Genomic DNA, 23543 nt, shown 5'->3' with positions numbered 1-23543 from the left:
ACCTGTCAAGTTACAAGACCCTCGCACCCCTAACCCTTTAGAAAAAAAACCCCAGGGGTGTTCAAAACTTGACAGCTTTAAGACTTGTGGACTTCAATTCCCAGAATTCCTCCTCTTGCTCTTCATCTTGATGATGGGCGGATGGGCGGGGGGAGGGAGCTGGAACCGGTTCTAAACGGGCAAAAAAGGGGGCTATTTTTCACAAAACAAAGATGTTTTTGCCTTCCCCCAGCCCCCAGAAGCACTCTGCAGCAGTGGTGGGTTCCAGACTCCATTGCAGCAAGCACATGCGTCCTCACCTCTTGTGACGCCTCCAGGACGCTCCAGCTGCTCGACGGAGTATCACGCAGGCACAGGCGCTCCGTGGTCATGCGCGGAAGCGCCGGAGAGCTCAAATACAGTTAAGGAGCTCGGGCAGGCGGGCGGGCCCTCCGGAGCACCGGAACGGAACGGTACCCAATGCTCCGGGCAGGCACTGGTACGCCCATACCCAGGTGTACCACCTGCAACCCACCACTGCTCTGCAGGCTTCGGCAGGGCTGGGGGAAGGCAAAAATGCCCCCGTTTTTGCAAAAAAAAACAGGTGGAAAACAGGCCGGTTTTTTTCACAAAAAAGGGCCGTTTTTGCCTTCCCCCAGCCCTGCTGAAGCCTGCAGAGTGCTCCTGGGAGCTGGGGACGACCCCAAAAATTTCTTACTTACCTCTTTGAAATCTTGGTGTATCTCTTACACCGGTGCGTCTTATAGTCCAAAAAATATGGTATAATTGGCTGAAGAGTAATTACAATGGGAGATTATCTATCAAACTGGAAGGAAATGGCAGGTTGATCTGGGGCAACATTTCTCAACCTTAACGACTATAAGATGCACGGATTTCAACTCCCAGAATTCCCCAGCCAGCCTTGCAGGAAGTTGAAGTCCCTGCATCTTAAAATTGCTAAGGGAGAAAAATATTGATTCTCTGGGAGAAGAGAGGTTTTGCTTCTTTTCTTCTTCTGGCCCAAATACCAAAATAATTTAGAAGTTGGAATCATTCTGTGTTAATTCTCTTACAAACAGAGCAATCACTCCAGGGGTGTTCTCCTTTCCAGATAATACTGGCGTGCCCTTACCTCAGCAGAGATATGCTGTAAGTTTATGTTGCATCCCAGCAAAAGTTATGGCAGAATTATCAAACTCCTCAACAGAGAGGCTGGTGAGGGGAAGATAAGCCTAGTTCGGCGACCCATGCAGAGTTGCGATGAGCAGCCTCCTCTGAGGATCTGCTGATACCTGCATGAGTCACTAAGTGCCCAGACCTCAAGCAGTTATAGAAACTGGGACTGCTGCACTTTCTGATTGGAAGGAGGCATACCCCGGGGCAGCAGCTCATTCAGAGATACAACAAGCAGCCTCTTAAAGACAAATTGCTCTGTTGCAACTTTTTTTTTGCAGTGATAGAATTAAAGCCCATTTGGATTTGGCAGTGGTTGAAAATAAGGAGTGATGTACAGCTATTTTTTTATCTGTGGGGATATATTGGGTGGGTGGGTGGCTCAGAAATCATTTATAATTTGGGCCCAGAACCTCTTTTCTCAAAGTCTTAGGCCACAGGTCACACATCGCTCCGTGTCTCTTTCTCTCCAGACTTTTATAAGGACCATTCAAACTTGGTGATTCTGTCAGGCTTTGAAGTCTATGATCTTGTTCCTTCTGTTAGAAGAAGGTATTTTGTTTTTGGGATCTACTGATGAACGGTCCTGCTGCTAGATGGAGATTGTGTCATATTATTAGCTTGTTTTCTTTGCATTGAATTGTTTCCCGTTTCAGGCCTGCCGCCATCTTTTCTTTTTGGCTCTTTGGCCTGCCATACTTTCTATTATTCTGCTATGCATTTTCTATTGTGGGAAAATGGGAGGGGGGATTGTATGGAGTTAGATGATATGTAGCCATAACAAAATTCTTTCTAGAAAGCCAAGGTCATCCTTTGTCTCTTCACCTCTACACATGACCGGAACTGGATGAGTGGAACTGCCAGCATGGCAGTGGGAGATTGGACCATGTGATGGACTGGTGGGTGTGTGGGGGCAAGATCTTGAACTTTCAACTGAGTGGGGAAAACCGGGAAGCTTTCAGATTCGGGTTTTCCCAGATGTGCCAACATGGTTCTCTTAATAAATTGGAACTTTGAGCAATACTAGAGTAGTTCATGATTGGAGTGGCCTGTTAAAACAGTAAAACAAAACTCTACTACTGTAGTCTGAAATCCCTATAATAGTTTTTATAATCTATTTCATTTCCTTCCTTCCTTCCTTCCTTCCTTCCTTCCTTCCTTCCTTCCTTCCCTCCCTCCCTCCTTCCTTCCTTCCCTTCTTTCTTCCTTCCCATTTAGATAACTTCACTGTGAAGGAGTGTGGGGTTGGCTGGCTGTTTATACAGGTAGTCCTCAACTTACGACCACAATTGAGCCCAGCATTTATGTTGTTAAGTGAAACATTTGTTAAGTGAGTTTTGCCCCATTTAATGACTTTTTTGTCACAGTTGTTAAGTGAATCACTGAAGCTGTTAAGTTAGTAATGCGGTTGTGAAGTGAATGTGGCTTCCCCATTGAGTTTGCTTGCCAGAAGGTCGCAAAAGGTCACCGTCATAAATATGAATCAGTTCTCAAGCAGGCGTTATCAATGTTATCAATTTTGATAACATGACCATGGGAATGCTGCAGCCATCATAAGTTTGAAAAGCGGTCATAAGTCACTTTTTTTCAATCCTGTTGTAACTTTGAATGGTAACTAAATGAACTGTTGTAAGTTGAGGACTACCTGTATACAATGACTTGCCTTCCCAGTTTTGATGGAGGTGTGGTTTCCTTCTTGGTAGGTCCTTGATTAGCATATTGTTTTCACCTGGTTGTTTGTCCGTATTAATCCCTGCTTATCTGAATGTTGGCTGCTGGAAGGAGTGCGTTCTAGTATTTTTGTTCCCTTCCTAGGTTTTTAATTGTCTCCTTTTGTGTGGTTTATATGGCAGGACACTTCCAGCCACTGTATATAAACAGCCAGCAAACTTCACACTCTTTCACACTAATGATGTTAGATGGTTACACTACCTAGGTTATTAAGATTTGTAGATGAATGTGTAGACTGGATTTCCCTGATGTTTAGACTGTATTTGCCATTTCTGTCCACCTATCTTCCCAAAAACCTGGGGCATGTAAGTGTGGATGTTTGATAGTGTTAGAGATATCGTCCCAGAATGTAAGCTGTTCTGAATGTGGCTGCCTTTTGCAATTGACTGTTGGTCTTTCTGTCAATGCCGACAGTGTTCAACTGGTGATCTAGTTGTTTTGGGTATTATTAGTTACCTAGGGTAAAAAAAAACACCTATAAGCAAACAATCAAGTTTACAAAGCACCAAGAATTTCACAGGAAGTTACTTTTTTATATATCCAAACCATCTTTTGCAAATTAGTGACACATTTTTCCAATGTGCAATTTGTCCAAGGAATGTTTGAGCCGGCTGCTTCGGGAATACAACGGAGAGCTGCATCTCCACTAAATGTCTACCCATCAGGAACAATACATGGAAAATCAGATGAAAAGTGTCTTTGTTCATTGGCAGACTTCTATCACGTAAAGCTCCAGATAGGTTCTCCTTCATTTCTTTCCATGTAACAACCTTCTTGGATAAGCGGAGCTGAAAGAGAAAAAAAAAACTGGTTCAAAATCACTCAGTGAATTTCCATGTTTTCGGCTATCAAAATCAGTGAGCTTAAATGAATGATTTAACATTCCCAAAACTTTTCTCGGCGAAATGAAAGCCCCATCTGCTTAAGGCAGTGGGCTTACTTTAGAGCAGGGGCATCAAACACAAAGCCCATAGGCCAGATCCAACCCGAGGGGTGCTTAGATCTGGCCCACAGGAGGCTTTGCCAGCAAAAACAGAAGTCAGGGTGGGGCAAACACGCCTGCCCCCGCTCCATTTTCACTGGCAGAGGGCTGCAGGAGGCCATCACGGCCAAAAACGGGACCCAGGAGCCTGTTTTCATGGCAGAGGATTCGGTCCATCACAGGCACCCCTGACGAGTGATGTCACGTGACAGCAACGTGAGTTTGACACTTGCGCTATACACACATTCAGACTATACACTGAAGGCAGATAGCATAAACGTACTGCTTTGGGGGAGACAAAGAAGAATTTATTTTATTTATTTATTTATATTTGGTGCCAACTTTGGACACCCCTGCCTTAGTCACTTGATCAAAAGCTTGGCTGCAGTGTCCTGTGGTTATGTGATCGTCTTTTGTGACTTTCTGACAAGCGAAACCAATGGGGAAGCCAGCGGGCTGGGGAATTCTGGGAACTGAAGTCCACATCCCTTAAAGTTGCCAAGTTTGGGAAACACCGCAATAGAGTGACTAACCAAACTAGAACGGTGCAACACCGTTCCCACGAAAAAAATTAATCAGACTTCCGCTCAACAGGTTTAGCATTTTGTTGGGTGTACCGGGGGGGAGGGGCTAAAGATGTGTCTTTGTAAAACCCACCTTTGCGTTTATAAAAGAATACATGGCTAGCCGAGGTATAATGGTTGGAAGTCACATTTGCATAGTTTGGTTCAAAGACTTTTCAATGAGGCGGTTACAGAGTGGGAATTTTCTTTGATTGATTGATTACGCATCATCAAGTCTTTTACAGCTCCTAACGACTGTCAGAACTGTCGCCTCTCACCTGCACTCTGATCGTTCAGCATCAGTTTGCCATGAACTCTAGGGATGGAGGAGGCTGAAGGGGAGAGAGAGAAGGCTTGGGGGGGGGGGAAGTGAAAGCAATAGAAATAAGTGTGCCTCTCAGGGACGCGCCTCAAGGTCGATTTCCTGAGAGAAGAAAGCAGCCCCAAGACAGCCTGCACTCACGGTGACTGTTTCAAAAGCATCTTTTTTGAAATTGATTGGATGATGGAGGGACCAGCAATGGGAAGTGCCTGGGAGGGGAAAAGTTATCCATGAGATTTGACGTGCAAACTTCAGTTCTAGCTTTGCTTTATTGTCATCCACTTGATTTTTAGTAAATTATGCCTTTCTCAATAAATGGAGTCAAGGATCTTTCTTGCTTAAAGGTTCAAGTTGAGGCAGGACTGACAGTGACCACATAGTTAGATTTTTCTCCTTCGCCAGCTAAATGACTCTTATGTCTGATTTCATACTCTGAACTCACCATCTCTGCGGCTGAGATCTTTCAAGGGGTGGTCAGAATTTAGCTAGAATATTGAGAATCCTAGCCATAGATACATTAACAAGTTGGGAAAAGAGTGTTGTTCTGTTTTTGTCTTGCTTTGAAGTACATAATTAAATGGTTGGTCACACAGTCAGTCAGATGTTTAGACTGGATTTGGCATTTTTAATCCACCTATGGCAGGGGTGTCCAAACTTGGCAACTTTAAGACTTGTGGACTTCAACTCCCAGAATTCCCCAGCCAGCATGCTGGCTGGGGAATTCTGGGAGTTGAAGTCCACAAGTCTTAAAGTTGCCAAGTTTGGACACCCCTGACCTATGGAGTCTTTCCCAAGGACCTGGGATCGGCAGGCAATTGTCTTTTAATAATATTAAAGGAATTGTCGCAGGATGTAAACTGTTCAAAGTAAAGCTACCTTTTGCAATTGACTGATGATTTTGTCAATGCCAGTGGCATTCAAGTGGTTCTCCAGATCTCTTGGGATTGCACCCAAGACCCCTAACACTATTGGTACTATCTTTGCTTTCTTTTTGCCATAGTCATTCTGGCCCCAAAGTACTTTTTCAAAAAGACAATTGGACTTTTTTGGGGAAAGGGGCGGGTTGTTCCTTGAAAACTTTTCACCTCTTGTCCAAGAAACTTCTTCATTTGAACTGAATCAAGAAAGTCCATTTGCCTTTTCAAAAATCATCTTTGGGACAACTATGACGGAATGATTGAGAATCTCCATTGACACAGATGTTCAGCGTCTGCAAAATTCTTCATATTTCGTTTCCAGTTCTTTCTCTTCTCTTCTACTGTCTTTAGTTGTTGCAATATCCACTATCCATTTTTCTTTCATATCAACAATGGTTAAGTGCCAATGGTGGGATTCAGCTGGTTTGCACTTATTCGGAAGAACCTGTTGTTAATTTTCTAAGCGGTCCGGAAAAACAGTTGCTGGAAGAAATCTCCTTTTGTGTTTTTCCACTTTACTGGGCTAATCCTGTAAGGAAGGCAGGAAGGAAACATTCTGGTGTTTCTAGCCTAATCTTTAGTGCCCTGCTTACAGAAACTGCCTCTCCGGTTAATCCTTATTACACTGTAACAGCTAAGGCGAAGTGCCCATAGACCTGAGTTACGTTGAGTTGGTCACGCCCACACAGTCACATGACCACCAAGCCACACCTACCCAGATGGTCATTAGGGCAGAGAATTGGTTGTTAAATTATTTGAATCTCACCACTGGTTAAGTCTGGGATTCTTGTATCATTTTACACTATATTTCCTGGCCCTACTTGAAACATCTTCTACATTCTTATACCAGGCCATTTGAGTTTAAATTTTCCATATATTCTTCTTTTTGGCCTTTCTGCCATTTATACAACCAACAAAACCCTGCCCATCCCAATAAAAAAGCATGATTTCCTACTTTGCTTCTTAAGCATGTGGATATTATAATAGGCCTTCTCGAGCACAGCAAGAAACCCTATCTTATTGAGCCATTTTTCAAATGACAAATTATCCCAATATTTCCATTGGTGGAGAGTGATTGAATTTTCAAGGAAAAAAACAGGTAGACGACACCACCGTTTTATTTTATTATTATTTTGCTTTTTAAGTTTAGATTCCTTCCATCAAATGTGCACAATAAGTCGAATAATTGGAAGTTGCATTCGAGATTCACTTGTCTTCATATATCTTGCACTCTTCCCAGCTCCTTTTATTCCATTCTAATTTTTTTTTTAAAAAAATATGTTCCCTATCTTTTTATAACAATTTTTTTTGGGGGGGGGCAGTTGTTTCTCAGTCCACTAACCTGAATTGTGGTTGGAAAGGGGCAGTTACCATTAAAGCTAGACGATAAGGCTATTAAATAAATTATGTCTCTTGATAACTGTGGTGAACCCTAACTTACTAGTTGAATGGGTTTTTATATCGTGAGTGAGGATGTACTCTTTGTAAGATTAAGTCTTGTTGATTAGTGGGCTTTCTCGCTCCCTGGTTAAATCTTTGTGCTCTTGTTCTCTGTTCTGCTCCACATTGTGTGCTTAATTTTTAACTATACAGCAGTGGTGGGTTGCAGGCGGTATGCCCTGGTACGGGCATGCTGGAGCCTGCCCGGAGCACTGGATACCGTTCCGGTACGGTGCTCCAGAGGGACTGTCACGGAGGCGTTAAGACGCATGTGTGCACTGTGCATGCACAGTGAACGCCATTGGGCATTCAGAATTGCTCACAATTCAGCAACCACAACAACAAAGAATGCAGGTAGTCATCGACCCATGACCAAATTTTTATAGCTAAGCAAGGCAGTTGTTAAGTGAATCATGTGGTTATTAAGCGAATCTGTTTTTCCCCCATTGACCTTGCTTGTCAGATGCAGACCGGAAAGGTTGCAAACGGGGATCATGTTCTGACCCCTAGAAAGCAAGAAGCAAAGTCCCTGCAAAACCTCTTTTATTTACACAACTGGGAATTCCTTTCATTCACAGTCAGCAAGGCTCAGCAAACAGTCTTTCAGAGGAATGTTTATCCCCACGAACCTTATCTCGTTGGAGCGCTGCCAGATAGCTAGTTTCGAAACGCAGGGCAAGGGAACACTTGGCCCAGAGTCTCTTAAAGTCACACGCAGAACTTTCCACTCTGGAACCGATGCATAGGAACGAATTGTGTCCTGCAAAAGCCCCCTCCCCATTCGCTCCTCTTTTGTTTCAAAGATGATTAGGGGACTGGAGACTAAAATACATGAAGAACAGTTGCAGGAACTGGGTATCTCCAGTTTAATGAAAAGAAGGACTAGGAGAGACATGATAGCAGTCTTCCAATATCTCTGGGGTTGCCACAAAGAAGAGGGAATCAAACTATTCTCCAAGGCAACTGAGGGTAGAAGAAGAAGCAATGGGTGGAAAAACTAATCAAGGAGAGAAGCAACTTAGAACTGAGGAGAAACTTCCTGATAGTTAGAACAATTAATCAGTGGAACAGCTTGCCTCCAGAAGTTGTGAATGCCCCAACACTGGAAGTCTTTAAGAAGATGTTGGATAGCCATTTGTCTGAAATGGTATAAGGTAGGCAGGGGGTTAGACTAGAAGACCTCCAAGGTCCCTTCCAACTCTGCTATTGTATTGTATTGTATTGTTTCCTACGGGAGGGGCCCATCACCTCCAAGGTGTGGTTTTCCTCTTAAGTTGACCCTGCTTTCTTAGCTGTTCTTGTCTTCTGGCAGCTCTGCGCATGTGCACACTGGGAACAGGCTCCAGCTGTTCCTCTGCCTCACTGCTGTCTAGCTCCCTCTCTGCCTTTGACGCAGAGCCCTTGTCTGAGCTTTCCTCAGCCCCCAGGACTGGCCCACGTTCCTCCCCAACCTCCTCACTGTCCGACTCTGCTGGCCACCGGCGGGCCACAACAGATCACATGACCTTAGGATGCTGCAGCTGTTGTAAATATATGCCGGTTGCCAAGAACACGGATTTTGATCATGTGACCTTGGGGATGCTGCAATAGTCATAAGTGCAAGGACTGATCACAATCACGTGCTGTTGTAACTTCAGTCACTAAACAAATGGTTGTAAGTCGAGGACTAGCTCTAGATACATTGATATGTCTGGTAACCCTTAATGGACCTAGAGCTAGTTTAGTCTAGTAGTTAAGGCACCAAGCTAGAAACTGGGGGAGTGTAAGTTCTAGTCCTGCCTTAGACATAAAAACCAGCTCGGTGACTTTGAGCCAATCACCAGGAGATGTGAGTTCTAGTCCCGCTGTAGGCAGGAAAGCCAGCTGGGTGACTTTGGGCCAATCACCAAGAGTTGGAGAGTTCTAGTCCTGCTTTAGGCAGGAAAATCAGATGAGTGACCTTGGGCCAGTCCCTCTTACTCAGCCCAACTCAATTTACAGGGTTGTTGTTATGAAGAAAATAAGAAGAAGAAGATATGTTCGGCACCTTGATTTTTTGCAAAAACAATAAAGCGGGATACAAATAAATAAATTAAACCAATAAGCAAGTTAAAAAGCCTTGAGTTTCTTCCTTGCTGATGCTACTTGCCTTTTAAAAAGAACTTCTTCCTGGAAATTGTAGTTTTGAAAGGGAAGGAGATCCAAGCTGCATAGAAAAGAGGGGAATGGGTGGGTGGGTGCAGTGGGGCAGGACGGACAGGGGGGGGGGAACGACAGCCTTAATCTATGGGTAGAATTGGGGAGGGGTGTTAACCCAGACCTCTAACTTGGACCAATTCCATGGAAACCTGTTCACCCGTGTCTCGATAGCTATCCCCACATGGCAGTGACATCATCAGTGGCTTTGGAAGGTGTCCTCTGACCCTGTCTGGCTGTCCCGCATAGAAAAGCTGCCGTCTTGTCCCAGTCTGGCATTGTCCCTTTATTTCAATACTGCTGCCCCCATCACACCCTCTTTTTTTCCCAGGCTGAAGTCGCCCCCCTTCTCCCCCCCCCCCTTATTCCAAACGAAGTGGTTTGAATCAATCATGTTTTAGAGAAGAGCTGGTGGAAAACTTGCAGTCATTTAGGAATTGGAGCGCTTGACCTCCGGTGCTAACTGTTATATTCCCTCCCCAAAAAGAGAGAGAAAGTTAGCAAAGTTTTCTTTTATCTTCTTTCAATATTTCTACTTTTGCCTCTCTCCTCTCTTCCGTTTGCTCCTGTTTGGAAAGCTGGAAAAAAAGTGCTCTATTTAAATAATTTGGTTTTTGTTAAAAAATAATAATAATAATCTTCACTTTGGAAAACAGAGGAGAAGCACAAAAGCAAGTAAGTAAAGTTTTTTTTTTTTAAGTTACATTGAATAAGGTTGTCTAATATATATATATATATTGGAGGATTAGAATAAGTGACTTTTCAAAGCAAGGAAGGAGTTGGTCCTTGTGTTGGTGAAATTTTAACTGGAAGGTAGTTTTAAAAGAAAGAGAAAGGTAATAACTGAAGCGTGATTGCCTGTCCTAATGTAGTGATTATATTTGTTTCCTTAAAATTTCCTTTTTCTTGTCGTAGTTTGAACCTTCTGTAAGAAACACGAAGTATACATAAAATGCTAGCCATTTGCTTAGATTTCTACAGTCACATTTTGCTGGAATAATACATTTTTAATAATATATACATTCACAAAACTGCCCTGTTCCTTATTAGACATTGTTGACAACATAAGGTGTCTGTTCCATTTTTTTTCCTATCCAGTCTCTGTGTCTGAACTCTGAAAGTTTGTTTCTGCGGAACTGTCTAAATATTCTTAATTATATTTATTTGGGAATGTAGTTTGATTTTTGTTCAAAGTTAGCAGGTTATCTATTTTGATAAACTGCAGAAAGGAAAGGAAGAATTTAGGACTAGTAATGTTGGGTACATTAAAAAAAAGAGGGGGGTTGTATTTATTGGAAGAAGGAAAAAAAATATAACGTTTTCCATTTGGATGATCTACCTCGGGGAAGGCTGTCTCAGATCTGGTAGCTGCTCATCCAATTGAGAGAATAACTTATTCTGTAGCTCCTTTTAAAAGCAGGAAGAGTTGTGATTTTTTTTATTCACAACCCCACCCCCCTTCCAATTGGAAAATTTCTTTCAGTGGATCCCCATTTTTATTTTTTAAAGAATTATCCTATGGAGAACTTCAGTCTTTATATGTGCACCCTTGGGAACACTAAGATCTTTAGCAGACTACCTTCTGAAAATTTGCTTCAATTTTTTGTTTGTTTGTTTGTTTGTTTCCCATGGCAGGGAACTTCAACAAACCACCACTGGAATTGAGGCAAGCCCATTTCCTGTTACAGCTTTTAAAAAATATATATATTTACATAGGCCATTGTGGTTTGTCAAATTCATGGCAAACATGTCGCAGATATTCTTGTGCAATTCATTTTCTCCTGTGGACTAAAAGAGAAGTTTTATCCATCAGTCTGGAATAGAAGCAAGGGACACCCACCTCTCATATCTGAACGAAGGAATGAATATTTCAAGCAGAATATCCTTAGATTGCAGCATTTAATTCTCTCTGTCAGAAACCCTCCCTTACTAGGACAAACTTAAGTAGACCAACTAAGATACCAGGAAAAGAAATCTCCCTTATGATTTATCGCCTACGGTCACCAGACTGGATCGCTTAAATCTACCCAAATAAGAATAAAAAATTTGCAAAAAAAAAAAATCAGGTTAAGCGTAGCGACCAATTATAAACAATGCGAAGAAAGGGAGAATGCAAAACTATGAACGGGTACAAAACCCGTCCTTGTTGGTGGAGACGCGTCACAAATTAAAAGTCTGACCACTTCTTGGGGGCAAATTCTTCTCTCCCACCCTACCTCTGATAAAAGACCATCCTGTAAAAAAATAGCCGAGGAGGAAGAGGAGACGAAGGAGGGAGATCTGGCATCTGAGTGATCCATTGAAGAGGAAAGGGTGCTCTGAGTGTTAAGACTCGGCCTCAAGAATTAATCGAAGGCACGATATGGGAAGGAAATATGAAATAACGATAAAGGCCTGCAACTGGGAATAAAGCGACAGAGAGAGTAATTTTTTTTGAGATGGGAGTCAGGAGAAATATGCAAAAATGGGGCAGCTGGCCCAGCTCATGTGCATTTGTGAATGTGTGCAAAGGTTGAGGCATTTTTTAGAGCGAGTCCCTTTCAGCCAACATGCCTCTACTAATTCAGATGACCAGGGCATTTCTGCCAGCCCTGGAATAAAATGCCCTGGGAGATGTTTTTTGTTTGTTTATTTGTTTGTTTCTCAGCCACCCTTCCCGGTTCTCAGACCTGAAAACACCCCCCATCCCAGTGACTTAGTGAGGAGTGAGTGCGTAGGTGTCCCTCCCTATTGTGCAAAAGGTACCGGGGGAGTGTGTAAGGAGGCCTACAGTCCACAGGGCCGGTTTTTCTCTTTGGTTATCTAGCTGTATGAGTGTATCTGATATCATAAAGCTAGAGAACCGAATGTATAAACCGCCCCGCTCTTCGGCTGACTGTCTCCCAGTGGCCACGTTCCCTTCGCTCTCTTCCTGCAACAAGGGTTGGCAGATCATGTGAAAGGGAGGCCAAAACAGAAGGTCATTTCGTTCCTTTGCTGGCAGAGAAAGGCCAAGGTGGTTTCACAAGGGATTTATTTACTCCGTGTGTTTGTGCATTGGTGTGCAGGCAGGCTGGTGGGGAAAGGTGGTTGGAAGCATTAGATTCAGCTGCCACAGCGATGCTACCTGAAAAACACTCTGGATCCATCACCAAAGCAGCTTCCTAGAGACAGAAGAATCTTCTTTCGCTTCTGATCACGATCAGTCTTTTAAATCTCATCCGCTCTCCATTTTACAAAAGATCTATCCCGTCTAAGCAAATTAATAATAATAGTAAAAGAAAAGAAAAAAACCTCTACACAGATACTATTCATTAGTCAAACGGTCATGTCTTTGACCTGGCCAGATCTGTGAGTTACTTGCCATTAATGTTGAAATGCCGGTTTAAGTTGCTGCTTTTTGTTTTCTTTGAGGGCTATAAGATTGTTGGAATGTGCCAGTTTTGAAGGCCGATTGGTAAAATCTGGGCATCCAGACTGGTTATAAAATCATTCAATTTTATAATTTTTCATGTTCAGGGTTTTTTTTAAAAAAAAAGTTCTTCAATTCTTCTATTCCAGGGGTGTCCAAACTTGGCAACTTTAAGACTTGTGGACTTCAACTCCCAGAATTCCCCAGCCAGCTCTGCAAGTCCTGCAAGTCCACAAGTCTTAAAGTTGCCAAGTTTGGACACCCCTGTTCTATTCTGTTTATGAAGAAATTTGTGAAGGCTGCTGAAATCTTCTACCAAAATCGGTTTTTGTGGGGATTTTGGGGGATCAGCAAGAAAGGGATAGAGAGAACGCACAGGCCATGATGTACTCACAACTGTGGTATTTCCAGTGAAAACTCTTTTCACTCACATGTGGATATCTCTTGCTGGAGTTCTCCCACAGTCCGTTGGTGAGTTACTGATTAGTGATGGCTGGTTCCTCATTTCTTAATTTCTCACCCACTTCGTTCTAGCAATAATATTGTCCCATAAATTGATGCTTTCTTGATGGCCTATAAAACCTAATATTGCACAGGTCTGGCTTCATAACTCTTATCGAGCCATTTATATTTAATAGGTCTTTTTTTTTTTTGTAGATTGGGCTGTTTCTCATCAACCAGATGGAGTTCTCCTTGGAGAATAGGCAGACCCCTGAAGTACCCCTGGGCCAGACAGACCAATGTTTCCCCCTAGCGCATGGCAACCTCATAGAGCCACCCAAAGGAACCATAGCTCAGTCTGCTGCTTCTAACCTTGACAAGCAGACAGCCTCAGGCTGAATCCCTAAACAGCTTTCTTTGAAAGGATCTCGAGTTGGTAGCAGAGCTGGGCAAGATCCTTCTCCACCTGGGATCCTAGAGGATTGCCTACGATCCTTGGAGAGTGTCAGGTTGGAGATGCCAAGGGCTTCCCTGTTGTACCTGGACTGCAAAAATTCAATTATCACCAAAAAGATATCGGAAATATGAGCCTTTAGCTGCCATTTAGTGTTGTCCAGATTTTTACAAACCAGGTGTAACAGCTCTTAGAATTTTATTTTATTTATAAATGTATATGCCATCCATCTCACTATCCAGAGCAAGAATATGACTTATCATTAAGTGTTGTACCTTATGATTCGTGATGAATGTATCTTTTCTTTTATGTACACTGAGAGCATATGCACCAAAGACAAATTCCTTGTGTGTCCAATCACACTTGGCCAATAAAGAATTCTATTCTATTCTATTCTATTCTATTCTATTCTATTCTATTCTAATCTAGGGCAGGCAGGTCTCAGCACAGATATCTTATTTTTCTTATGAACAAAAATCCATAGTTCTATTCCTTGACATAAAACCACTGGACTTTGCATATTCATGACCTCAAATTCCTAGTTTTGTTCTTCCCCGCTGACCTACAGTCCGTGTTCTAACTTCAAAAACCCATAATCTTCTACATTATTGGAGGTGGGTGAAGGGCTTAGCTCAATAGTCAAGGTTTTTGGCTTATGTGTCAAAGACCCATGCGTTAATGTGAGTTTAATCATGACACAATTACACACTGACCCCACTTATTTCTCCCATGTCCCTATGACGTTCATTTTCAATGCAAGAATGAGAGTGGTTTATGTTGTCTTTAGCTCGGCCGGGAATAATGTGGTCCCCCCCCCTGCCCCCGCTTATTCCGATAATCGAGGACATCCACACCAAGAGGAGAAAATCTTTGCAGCCTGTAGGGAAAATGGGGTGGGAGAGTGGGGGGCTGATACTAAACGAGAACATAGTCTAAGTGAGTGGAGCAACTCATTTCAGGTTTTCCAGTAGTTCAAAAATACATTGAGAAGGTTCTTATTCTGCAACAGGGAAAGGGTTGAAGCAGGGGTGAAATCCAGCAGGTTCTGACAGGTTCTGGAGAACCGGTAGCAGAAATTTTGAGTAGTTCGGAGAACCAGCAAATGCCACCTCTGGCTGACCCCAGAGTGGGTGGGAATGGAGATTTTGCAATATCCTTCTCCTAGGAGTTGGGAGAGAATGGGATTTTGCAATATCCTTCCCGTGGAATCAGGTAGGAATGGAGATTTTGCAGTATCCTTCCCCTGCCATGCCCGCCAAGCCACGCCCACAGAACCGGTAGTAAAAAAAATTGAATTTCACCACTGGGCTGAAGTCTTATCCCAGCCAAGAAGAAACTCCCCCCTCCCCGATAGCTTGCAAAACAATGTTTCTTCACCCCAGCAATTTTAAGATGGGTGGGCTTCAACTCCCAGAATTCCCCAGCAAGCTTTGGGAGCAGTCAATATCTACTTTTAGTTGATGAGAGCAAATGAAAAGTGGCTGGCTACTGTGGGAAACTGGGACGTGGCATGGGGTTATTCTGATTTCAGATGGCTTTGTCTTTACTGGCTGCCTGTTCATTGCAAAGTAACAACCTTACGATTCTGTCAACGTGCAGCATCTTAGAGCTAAACCTGAGCTAGGTGGGTCTCCAAATATCTCTCAACCACTTGAGTTAAGGTCAGAGTGATTTGTGGATTTCCAATCGTATTCATTTATACAGTGTAAAACCAGAAATGTTCATCATAAAAACAATAGGGGACAGTGGGCATTTTAATATAGTCATTATAAAGTCATTTTTAAAGTTCCTGGCCCTTAAGCTTGACATGATATGTTTGCAAGGGCAGTGAAAAACTCCAAAGCCTACTTAAGTGACCTTGAACGAAAGCATAAACTGGTGATGAATCCATCCAACAAGGAGCAAGAATCTTAACAGATTAACAGAGTTGAATGAAGCAGAATTGTATTTGCATTTTCTAAAATTTATAGCATTTGTTTTGTATTGGAATTCATCACTTCACTACTTCAAGGTAGAATTTCCATATGGATGTTTCAGAATGGATAAATCAGTGTTTTGTTTTGTAGCCTTTTGGTGACGTTCTTTGTTTGCTTTCATTGTTCTGGTAATTCCTAACTAAACTGGAATATTCGCCACCATTAATGTAGCTCTTTTTACGCAAAGAGTATAACTTCCTCACATCTTCATTTACAGCTTTGTGATCTTGGGTAATGTTTTCTTAGGGACTAGAAGCATAAGTTTGTTAAGGAGTTACTTTTAGACTGAGGAAAGGAGAGGGAAGTTTGACGTCTCTTCTGCAGGAAAGTAATGAGTCAGGAAAAGCATCTTACAAGAAATTGCACAGTTAAAGTCTTAGTTCCACTCCAAATGTCCTTCATTTCTCTGTTAGAAAATCAGATTTTGTACCTTGACATCACACACCTTTCCAGAAAATTAAATCCATTTGTAAGATTTTCTTTAAAGAACAGCATAGAAAAATATTCCAGTCTTGGAGTTTAGCATATATATTTTTTCTATAAATCCCAGGTTTTAAAGATTGAGGCTTGGGATCTTTTACAAGTGAAATATTTTCTCCTGGAAAAAATGCAGTTTTTATTAAACATTTATATAACTATAGTAGCATATAAAATATACATTTGGGGCTGAGATGTGGAGGCTTTTCAGGATTCAGATATGAGCTGAAAAAACAAAGTTTCTTTTCTGTATATTGGATTTGAAAACTTTTTTCTATATGCTATATTTTGGATGTGTTAGCACATGTACATTCCCACCCAGCTAGCAAGAATGAGTTAGAAAAGACATTTCATGAATATTTAGAAGCAATTGAGGAAAAGGATTTGGCAATGGTTTGAAGGGATGCGATGGCTCAGTGGCTAAGACGCTGAGCTTGTTGATCAGAAAGGTCAGCAGTTCGGCGGTTCAAATCCCTAGTGCTGCTTAATGGAGTAAGCTCCCATTACTAGTGAGCTCCCATTACTAGTCCCAGCTTCTACCAACCTAGCAGTTTGAAAGCATGTAAAAAATGCAAGTAGAAAAATAGGAACCATCCTTGGTGGGAAGGTAACACCGTTCCATGCGCCTTTGGCGTTTAGTCATGCCAGCCACATGACCACGGAGACGTCTTCGGACAGCGCTGGCTCTTCGGCTTTAAAACAGAGATGAGCACCGCCCCCTAGACTAGCACATATGTGCGAGGGGAACCTTTACCTTTAATTGTTTGAAACCCTCTTAATAGTGGCAGGAAAAAATAATGATGGTTGGATTTTTGAGTGCAAAACACTTCTTACTTCCACAAACTTTCCCTTTCTCACTTTGGAGAGCGGATCTGAATGAGAGCGCGGATCCAGAACGAACATCTTCTACCACATAAATACTGTAGCTAAATAAGCAGACTGCTTTCAAATAAAGAATTGCTCAAGAATGAACAGAGATGGTGACTACAGTCATGAAGTGTAGAGTTATTTGCAACTTGGCAGGAAGACTAGGATAGATTTTGAGAATTAAAGTGCAGAGACGTTAGTCTAGGGGTGTCCAATCTTGGCAACTTTGAGACTTGTGGACTTGCAACTCCCAGAATTCCCCAGCCAGCCATGGGTAGAGATAGGCTAAGAGTTTTTCTTCCCTAGTTGTTAAAGATGGCTGTGAAAGGCTGAGCAAAGGAAAACTGTAGCCTTTGAACTGGATTGCTAGAGACAATTGTTGGGAATTCCTTTGCTCTCAAACAGAACAAGTCTCTCACTACTAGATCAACCAAATTCAGATAACAGATAGTCCTGGGCAGGGGTGGGATTGAAAAACGTTAGCAACCGGTTCTCCGCCTGGTTGCTGGGTGGGTGTGGCCATGGTGGGTGTGGCCTACTCGGCCTCCTGCCCCACGGCGGCGGGGAGTGTCTTCTCGCCCTACCCAGGCTCTGAGCTTCCTTGAGCCTCCGGGAGGATGAAATGGCTTCTCCTGGGCTCCGGAGGTTCTCCAGAGGCTGGAAAAAGGCCCATTTCTGGACTTCTGGGATGCCCGTTTTTCGCCCTCCGAGAGCCTCCGTGCGGGCCCTGCACTTACCTGGCATCCAAAATGGGCAGCGTGGAGACTCCTGGGAGAAGCAGGGTGGGGTAGGTGGGGCCAGCCAGTTCTTGCAACTAGTGGTTCGTAGATGTAAAACTAAATCCGGTTCGCCCGAACCAGTCCGAACCAGCTGAAACCCACCCCTGGTCCTGGACTTACAACCGTTCATTTAGTGACCATTCGAAGTTACAAAGATACTGGGAAAAAGTGACTCATGACTATTTTTCACACTTACGACTGATGCAGCATCTCCATGATCATGTGATCCAAATTTAGACGCTGGGCAACTGACTCATATTTCTGACGGTTGCAATGTTGTGTGATCAGCTTTTGCGACCTTCTGACAAGCAAAGTCAATGGGGAAGCCAGAGTCACTTAGCAACTGTGCTACTCACTTGACAACTGCAGCGGTTCACTTAACAACGGTGGCAAGAAAGGTCTTTAAATGAGGCAAAATTCACAACAACGCTCTCACTTTTAGCAACAGGAAATCTGGGCTCAATTGTCGTTGTAAGTTGACGATCATCTGTATATTGGGATACAAAGAATTGGAAGCAATGGGAAGGTATTGCTGCCAACTAACTAACAATATATAAATGTTTTCAATTAATCAATCAGTCAGTCAGTCAGTCAGTCAGTCGTTCCTTACAGCCGGCAAAAAATTCTCATTGCTGTGAGAATCAGTGTTTCTAATCTAGTTTAGACTTTTCCTGCTTTAAGAAGATGTTGTTTTCCTGCTTTAAGAAGATGTTGGATAGTCATTTGTCTGGAACGGTATAGGGTTTCCTGCCTAGGCAGGGGGTTGGACTAGAAGACCTCCAAGGTCCCTTCCAACTCTACTATTGTATTGTATTGTATTGCTTTGGAAATGCTGCAGGATTTCCATGAATCCAGAACCAGCCTTAGGACAAAGCTCAGGAATAGGTTTCAGCCTGCCTGACATTCTTATTCATTTATTTCATTTTTCAAACATGTACAAGATAACAGGTTTAAGTGTAAACATGGACATGAGCACATGAAATGAGTACAAATAAATGGGGTCAGTAGGACAGGGACGGTAGGCACACTGGTGCGCTTATGCACTCCCTCTTTACAGACCTCTTAGGAATGGGGTGGAGGTCAACAGTAGATAGTCTAACGTTAAAGTTTTGGGGGTTTGAGGATGTAACAACAGAGTCAGGTAGAGCATTCCAGGCTTAAATCTGTTGCTTAAGTCATATTTTCTGCAATCGAGTTTGGAGCGGTTTACCTTGAGTTTGTATCTATTGTTTGACCGTGTGTTATTGCGGTTGAAGTTGAAGTAGTCATTGACAGGTAAGACATTATAACCAGAGGGGGATTCCTACCAGTTCAGACCAGTTTGGCCGAGTAGGTAGTAATTGGGATGCTCACACCCCCAAACCGGTTCTATCTATTGTTTTTTGCTTTTGCGCATGCACAGGAGCAATTTTTTCACTACTGTTCATACGCACAGGCACGCCCGAAGCACTTCCCTGAGCGAACCGGCAGTAAAAGAAGCCAGAACACACTCCTGGTCGTAACAGACAATTTTATGTACTGTGTTTAGATCAAAGGCAGCTTGTTCCAGATGGTCCAAGCCCAAAATTTTAAGCCTGGTGGCATAAGGTTTTATAAAAATGATAATAATGAAGTCATGAGTGTTTAAAATTAACATGCCAATCCATGTTGTTTCTGCACAATCAGAAGTTACAAGGAAAAATTATAGCCCGTTTAGAGTAATGGTTAAGGCGCAAGGCTAGAAACTGGGAAACTGCGAGTTCTAATCCGGCTTTAGGCATAAAAGGTGGCTGGGTACTTTGGACTAATCACCAGGAGACTGTGAGTTCTAGTCCCTCCCTAAGCATGAAAGCATTCTCTCTCAGCCCATTCCACCTCATAGGGTTTTGTTGGGAGAAAATAGGAGGAAGGAGCACTAGATATGTTCACCATCTTGAGTTATTTATATAGATAATAAAGATGGGATTTAAAAAATCTGAAATAAAATCAAGAGTTTTTATAACGTTAGGTTCAGTGTTTTATGGAGGTTTGCATTAATCAACCAACACCAAAGCACAAAGGAAAGTCCAGGATTCCTTTGGTGAGGGGTTGATGCATTCATTTTTTGCAATGTTTCACGGGAAATTACATGAGCATTGCTTTAAATCACGAGATTTCCTGTTCCTCCAGAGATCTGCCTAATCTAGTATCCTACTGATAAAGGAGAATTTTTGTAGCTCGGATTGAAATGAGGGGTCCTTCGTTTGGGTAATCAAACGTCTGCAAGAAAGCAACAAAGATCAGAGAGCACCAAGAAGAACCCCTCAATCTAGTATCCTACTTTGGTCATTACCAATCTTTAAAGCCCTAAAAGTAAAGATTCCCCCGCATATGTGTGCTAGTCGTTTCTGGCTCTAGGGGGCAGTGCTCATCTCCGTTTCAATGCCAAAGAGCCAGCACTGTCCGAAGATGTCTCCGTGGTCATGTGGCCGGTATGACTAAACGCTGAAGGTGCATGGAATGCTGTTACCTTCCCACCAAATGTGGTTCCTATGTTTCTGTTTGCATTTTTAAACATGCTTTCAGACCGCTAGGTTGGCAGAAGCTGGAACAAGTAGGGGGAGCTCACTCCGTTACGTGGCGCTAGGGATTCGAACCGCTGAACCGCCAACTTTTCTAATCAACAAACTCAGCGTCTTAGGGGGAAACACTAGGATATGTTCAGAGAGTCTGTTTCAGATCCTTCATGCAGTATTTAATGGAGTTTAAATACAAGTCAATCTAACTTCATACACCCAAATTAATACATGGACAACATTTGTCCTTCCAAATTTGCAGTGCCGTTCACAAATTTTTACAATGCATATTAGAAAAAATTCCATATTCCATACCCATACCGGTAGTCATGTAAAAATATGCGCAACACTTTAGGGAAAAATTGCTCTGAAGAGTGTGTACCAGTGGTGGGGTTCCTAGCAGTACGGTATGGTTCGGCCAAATACCGTATTTTTCGGAGTATAAGATGCACCCTTTTCCCTCAAAAAAGAGGCTGAAAATCTGGGTGCGTCTTATACACTGAATATAGCATTTTTTTGCCTCCTGAAACCCCGCCCCCTTCACCAAAATGGCTGTGCATAGCCTCTAGGAAGCTTTTAGAGAGCTCCTGGGGGCTGGGGAGGGCAAAAATCAGCAAAAAACGGCCCATTTTCTTTCTCAATTTTACCCTCCCCCCAGCCCCCAGGAGCACTCTATAAGCTTCCTAAAGCCTATCCATGCCCTTTTTAAATGAAAAACGGGCCCATTTGTGTGAAAAACGGGCCATTTATTTGCTCATTTTAGGTCCCACACATCCCCAGGAGCACTTTGCAAGCCCCCTAAAGGCTATTCATGCCTTTGGGGGGGGGGGGAAACAGGCCCGTTTTCACGAAAAATAGGCCGTTTTGGGGAGGTTTGTAGAGTGCAAAAACTTTTTATTTTATTTGCCTCTTCAAAACCTTGGTGCGTCTTATACTCCGGTGCGTAGGTAGTAACTTCGGTGGACACGTGACCGTACCGATTTTATCGCTGCTGCCGTAAACACCGCCATCTTGTTTTTGGCTTGTGTGCATGCACAGAAGCATTTTTTCACTACTGTGCATACACGCATAGTGCGCATTAAGTGCGTCCATGTGCAAAGCACGTCCCTGAGTGAACTGGCAGTAAATAAATCTGGAACCCACCTCTGGTGTGTACCTTTGGAAAAAGGTGCATAAAGGTGACTATAAACTTTAGGGCAAACTTATTAAAATTCTTAGCTTAGTACAGAAAATTGAATGTATAAATGGAGAAGATAAAACACTGAGGGAAGCCAACATTGGCAAGTAGACATGAAAAAGTGAGAAACTAATCTTGACAGATCCACCTGTCCCAAATATATAACCATATTGACTAATAGCTGCTTATTTCCTAAATAAATTAGTAGTTAATTTGAAGTGCAAAAAATTCTCCCTTGGCTCTCCATTTCCCGAAGAGATTCTGTAGGCTGTGTTTATACTGCTTCTCTTCCAACATAATTCTACCTTTCTCTCTTTTGCTGCAAAGGTAAACATAATATATCCAGATATGTACCGCACATGCAAAATAGGGAGGTAGGAATCTAAATATATATAAAAAAATTTTTTAAAAAAAAATTGAAGTTGTCTTTTCGATTGAATGATTTTCTAGTTGAAAGAAAGATGCTTTCTCTCAACTGCCTTTCTTTAAAATGCAGTGTTCTGCTCTGCATTGCAAATTCTTCTTTAAAAAATTGTTTCTCCCTTTTAAAAAGGGCCCTTATTTGTTCAAGCAGACCAGGGCAGTATAACATTAGAGCCATTGGCACTCGCTGTACCTTCAATGCAGAACTTCTTTGGATTTTGAGCTTTGCAAAAGGCAACCAACAACAAATATGCCCCAAATAATCAGCCCTTCTTTTCTAGTCCTAACCAGACAGGAATTCATCTTTGGCATGAACAGACATGCTAATTGCTCCTTTGTGTTTGATTAAGTTTTTAGTCTTGTGCCCACTTGCCCAGAAAGAAACCCCAGAAAACATAACATTTCTTTAACAGAAATGTCAAGGGTTGGACAATATTTAGCTGTTGGATCATTTATTTGTGGGGGTAGAGCTGCTAATGACAGAAAACAAGCAATATTCCAACTGAGCATTCCCAAAGGATATATTCAATACATATTTCTTTATTTTTATTAAATTTATTTCAATTGTGTTTCCTCTTCTGATTTACTGTATTTTTTTGGAGTGTAAGACACACCTTTTTCCCTCACAAAAGAGGGTGAAAATATGGGTTGTCTTATACACTGAATACCACATTTTTGGCCTCCCGAAACCCCACACCTTGCATCCCATTTTTAGCAAAAATAGACATGCAGAGGATTTGGGAGGCCTGTAGAGTGCTCCTGGGGGCTGGGGAGGGCAAAAACCTTTTTCTTTTAAATTTACCTCTTCAAAATCTTGGTGCGTCTTATACTCCAGTGCATCTTATAGCCTGAAAAATACGGTACTTTATTATTGCGTTATTGATTTTTCCTGCATTTGAATATTTTTAAATGAGAGTTATTTTAATGCTAGTTAGGAACTCTGCAAATTGTCATTCCTGTCCAGAGTGCTGCTAAGATTCAAATTCTTCCTTATTTTGTTGGTGAAATTCAGCTAGAGTGGTTATTCCGACGATGAAGGGCAGAGAGAGAGAGGAAGAGATAGGACAGCTTTAATTTACCATCACAAATTTGGCTTAAAATATGAAGAGGTTTAAAACCAGGTTTTTAAAAGCAGGGCACAATTTCCCCAGTGGATAATTTACACCCTCCCAAATTAGAGACGGGGAGAAAATTCAAACTCGCTTTTGAATTCAAACTTATTTAATTTAGCATTTTTAGATCAAGCCAAGAAGGTCATCTTCCCGGTTCTCATTTATAATATGTATTCTCTAAATCTCCCGGTGAATCTCCAAGAACATGTACACATTTTGACGTGAAAAAGAGCACAGCTAAATTGTTAATGTTCATGAAAATAATAAATAAAATTAATCACCATGCTACTAATTATTTGCCCAAATTGTGTACCTTGAGAAAAATTGTAGATAATTTTTTAAAAAAATGTTTGGCTGAACTTGACAATAAGAACTGGAAACTAACCCACAAATTGCTCACCATATAAAAGAATGCATTTTTTAAAAAATGAAGCACTTTCTGTCCTACCTAGAAGGCAGTTAAATTTTTTGATAATTTTTTTAAAGAAACAGTGAAATTTTCATCTCTGGTTCTACATTTTCTTCCTAACATATTTTGTAATCTGGGATCAGGGTGTAACAGTGCACTGTAGCCCATTATTTTCCTTGAGCCTTTTGCAGTAAACGTTGCTTTATTAACATTCTTTCAAA

This window comes from Natrix helvetica (assembly GCF_964273705.1).
Source record: "Natrix helvetica genome assembly, chromosome: 1".
Taxonomy (NCBI): Eukaryota; Metazoa; Chordata; class Lepidosauria; order Squamata; family Natricidae; genus Natrix; species Natrix helvetica.
Note: the sequence above shows the minus strand (reverse complement) of the source record.